Source organism: Nannospalax galili, unplaced genomic scaffold, assembly GCF_000622305.1.
Source record: "Nannospalax galili isolate Female #2095 unplaced genomic scaffold, S.galili_v1.0 scaffold907, whole genome shotgun sequence".
NCBI classification, from domain to species: Eukaryota; Metazoa; Chordata; class Mammalia; order Rodentia; family Spalacidae; genus Nannospalax; species Nannospalax galili.
The window spans coordinates 1,401,243-1,405,952 of NW_008357958.1; the positions used below are offsets into that span (position 1 = coordinate 1,401,243).

The window sequence follows — 4,710 nt, forward strand, 5'->3', positions numbered from 1 at the left end:
CTCCTCTGTGCAGCCAAGCATGAGCCTCACAGAGGACTCTGACAGGGCCTGCCATGGCCCTCTCCTTCCTCTCATTTCTTTTGTTTCTTTTTTCTTTTTCCTGTCCTGTTACAGCTTGAGTATTGTTATGGCTTGAATGTGAAATGTCTCCCTTGGGTTCATGTGTTTGGACATGTGGTCCCCAGCTGTTGGTGCTGTTGTGGGATGCTGTGAGACTTCTAGGAGATGGGACCTAGCTGGAGGAAGTGGGGAGGGGAAAGGAGGGGGTTAGGTTAAGGTTAGGGTGGGTGGTGTTGTGAGCATTGAGGGCTATCCTAGCCCTGCTTGGCCCAGGCAGTTTCCTGACTGCCTGTATGATGCAGCCAGTCTCTCATTCTCAGTCCTGTTACACAACCAAGGCCAAGAGCCACTCCTGACACTGCGATGGACTGTCTTCTTAAATGGTGAGCCAGATTAAACCTTTGCTCTCCCTCTTTTATTTAGACAGAGTGGCAGAGAGCCCAGGTTGGCTTCAAACTTGCTGTGTATCTGAGAATGACTTTGAACTTCTGATCCTCCTGTCTCTACCTCCTGAGTGCTGCAATTGCAGGTGTGTGCCACCATACCCAGTTTTATGTGCAGCTGGAGAACAGACCCAGGGCTTAGTGAACACTAGGCAAGCACTCTGCCAAGTCTCCATCCCATTCCCCTTTTCTCCCTTAAGCTGTTTCTGTCAAGTATTTGATCACAACAATGAGAAAAGTAACTAATATCTGTGTTACTTTTAAAAGCTCCCCAAATACCCAAGATTTCTTCAGAAATTTAATCTCCAGTGTGGCCATAATCCCTTTGAAAGGGATTAAGGCAGGTCTCGTGGACTAGATTTTCCAAAGAATGGGTTGTTATAAGGAAGCCTGGCACCTCCTCTTCCATATGCTTCACTTACCTCTCTTACATGTGTTGCTACCATTTTGACCCTCATTGTGAGTGGAACAGATACCAACACTATATGTTTGGACCATCAGAACTGTAAGCTAAACTAACATATTTTATTTAAAAAGTGCCCGGCCTCTGATATTTCGTTATAACAATGGAAAATAGACCAAGATACTTACTCCTTCCCTTTGAGATATACCAGAAAAACAAAAGCAAAATCCCTACTTTTAGGCAAAAATATTTCTCTGTATGTCCCAAAGCAGATAAGCTGGATTCTGTCTAGTCGCCTGAATGTATGTTAACAGAAACTGCAAATGTAGTGCCGAGTAAAGGAGCCTGGAGAACTTCACAGGACGTCATAGGAGCGCAGGAAGGAAAATGTGGCTCCCGTGGAGAGTGAATTAATAGATTCTGAAAAGAAGTTCAAAAACTGGGGCAAATCTCTGAACCATTTCTTCATAAGAGTTCTAAGAAACATAAATTGAATTCTAATGCCTTTCTGAGAATTCCCATAGGACGACAGCCATTTCTCTCTGCTATCCAAAAAATTGTCCATGCACACAGCTTTATAATTTATGTCCTTGGGGAAATTTTTCATAAATGTTTTCATCAAAGCTGGGTAGCATGGTCCTGCTGACACCTTGATTTTGACCTCTAGTCTCTAGAACTATGGGAGGACACATATTTAATATTTTAAGCCATTCCACTTGTAAAACTAATAAACTCTATTTGACCTAGTCTTCCTAGAAGCTAAAGCAAGAGAACAGTCTATCATATAAGCCAGATCCCAAGTTGTTCAAGGGATGAAGAACGTATAATGACTCTGTGACAGCATAGTAAGATCTCTGGATTCTACAGAGAAAACACTGTGGGAGGCAGTGGACAGTTGAAATGGATGACATGATGATACTAAATCTGATAATGAATTTTATGCAGCTGCTCCTGCAAGGCACCTCACTGGAGGCAGATGGTATGGCTGCAGAGGACAGTTTAGTAAAATCACATCTGGGAAACAAATGAAAGAGGGCACACTGCTGTCAACTTACAGAAATAAAAAGGATTTGAATACTATGAGCGACCATATACCAGCACACAGAAATGAAATGGACAAATCCCTAGAAAGATACAAACTGCCCAAACTGTCACAATAAGAAGGACAGTCTAGACATGTAACACATGAAAGATTGAATCAGTATTAAAAAAAAAATAAGATCCACTACCCTCCATGGATGGATCACGTTCCTCCCCCAAACCATGGGTTATTAAACAAAAATTCTAGCGTCAGATGTGGGATACCCCCCTTTGAGTTGCGGTCAGGGACGTCCTAGAGGCCCCCAAACAATACAGAATATTGCCAGTGCTCTTGGTTACCCACCACAACTTGATGGAAAGACCTTAATTCTGAAGACACACACACATTGGTCACAGGATATGGAGAAACCACACTAAGGCTGAACTAGAAACTTCCTCCCTACTGGTTAGCTTTCATAGTACCAGAAAATGCTATGCAGCCTACTGGGATAGAAGGGTCATCAACAGTCTTACCCAGCTGTAAATCCTGTAAACCACAATAATGACCTGCTAGGCAAGGTATGCTACCTAATGCAATATGGCATGACTATTATGGAGGTAACCAACCACTTTCTGATTAGATTTGAAGCCTCCTCAACCTGGTTAGGAATTTGTGACTTGGGAGGTCATGGGCCCTAGGGGGGTAGATCTATGATCATTATTATTTTGGTCAGGTTGATCATTGGTCAGGTTGTCAAACTGCTTTCTAAATACCCATAAATTAGTGCTGCACCCAGCCTTCATCAGAGAAACCTTTTACAGCAGTGAGCATTGGTTAATACAGAAACCCAGAACTGGCCAAAATGTTGAGGATAAATGAGGGTGGATTGCTCAGCCCTAAATGGGACAATTATATCACCCCTACTACCAAGGCTCAGGGAACATCTCAGAAGAGGAGGCAGAAAGAATATAAGAGCCAGAGGATGGTCAGATGTGCAGCAAAGTGATGTCTTCTAGACATGGCATGGCTAATTCATTTGTACTAATTCTTTTTAAAACTTATCTTTATTTATTTTTTTATTTTATGTGCATGAGTGTTTTGCCTGTAATAAGTATGTCTTGTGCATGCAATGCCCACAGAGGCCCTGGAGAAGGTGTTGGATCCCCTGGAACCGGAGTTATGGAACATGGAGTTAGCTGCCATGTAGGTGCTAGGAACAGAACCTGGGTTCTCTACAAGAGTAGTCAGTGCTTTTAACCATTGAGCCATCTCTCCAGCCCCATCTTTTAATCATATATCTATAAACATAAAATGTCCTTTGGTTAAAGAGTGGTAATTTAATAGTTAACCTTTCGGTTGTAAAACTATTCCTTTCAAGATACCTACCAGTTTTGTTTCCTGAAATTCTTCTTGGAAAAGTAAGGAGAAAATTCAACAAATAGTTTATATAAAGTATCAGCTTAAAAACACTGAGGAGGGATGTATTAATAATTGAGGGGCAGAGCATGTGCTTAGCACAAGCAAGGCTCATGCCAGCACTCCCACTCCCAGATCACTTGAACCAAGACAGGTAGAATGCATTGTATTGCTGTACCCAAGTTTCTCTTTTTCTGTCTCTTTGTTCTTTGTCTCCGTGGCTAGCAAAGCTTTCTGCTGTGGCTTGCTTTGACCAACAGAATGTAAGTAGAATTGAGATCCCAGGAATGGGTTTAAAGAGCAGCATGTGGGCTGGAGACATGGCTGAGAGGCTGCCGGCAGGCACTGCTGCAGAGGACTCACGTTCAGTTCCTAACACTCACAACTGGGGCAGCTCACAACTACCGAAACGCCAGCTCCAAGGGGGGATCAGATGTCCTCTTCTCAACACTGTAGTACTCACACCTGCACAGACCGCCCCCCATTTACCTCTAATTTTAAAAACTAAAAATAAATCCTCAAAAAGAAAGTAATGCGCTTTAAAAATCGAAGAGTGGTATGTATCAGTTTTGTACAAAAGCTAACTGCTGCGTCCAGGAACTTGGCAAGCCACTCAGTGACTACGTGTAGATTAAAATCGGCCGTGGTGGGAGTATTTACACCACTAAAATAGCAAATACTACAAAGCATGACTCTCTCCATAAGCCCCAGGGCTGGCTTACCAGCACTTCAGTGAGCATGTCTTGAAAAGGTTGCTCTTTTAGCCTGGATCGCGGAATGAAAGAAAACTGCCTTAGAGCAGACTGATGTAATTTGTCTGACGAAATTTGCCTGTAAAAGGCACCTTTGTAATCGTGGATCACTGAGTTGCAGAAGTTGTTGCCCGAGTATAAGACAGACAAAACTAGTACTCCACGCTATTTTTGTGAACATTTTACCCCTTTAGACAGAGTCCTTAAACCTGAAAGGATGCCGCTGTGCCCCCAGCTGGGGACCAGAAATCCAGGTCTTGGAAGGTTAACGCAAACACAAAACATCACTGAACGTTTTAAACATCACTGAACTCCTGCACCATTAACCAAATCCTGACGAATTTCAGATTATTAAACCATTTCTCCAGCAGCGGCTCTGAAGGTCTGCGTGGGCCTGGCTGTTTCTCGAGGGGCTGCCCCGCCGCTTTTGCGTCCAGACACACGTCACCGCCCCCCGGGCGCCCTCCGACGCGCCGACCGAGCGCTGCGTCTTTAAGGGGGAAGCGGTTTCAGTCCGGGACAACATGTCTGCGTGGAGCCTGGAGGAGAAGGGCGCGCGTGGGCTGGGGGCCCGCCGGCGGCCGTGGCGGTGAGCGTGGCGGCAGGACTCGGAGA

At 44.3% G+C, this 4,710-nt stretch overlaps 1 protein-coding gene across 1 annotated transcript in view; it reads left to right on the forward strand.

The window, feature by feature from the left end:
- Positions 1–4,541: 4,541 nt before the first annotated feature.
- The window catches only part of Zbed3 (zinc finger BED-type containing 3), a 17,851-nt gene continuing 17,682 nt past the window's right edge, over positions 4,542–4,710 (forward strand). The window contains exon 1 of the mRNA XM_008855990.3: positions 4,542–4,684. The gene's annotated coding sequence lies outside the window, so the exon portion shown is untranslated. The remainder of the gene's footprint in view (positions 4,685–4,710) is intronic.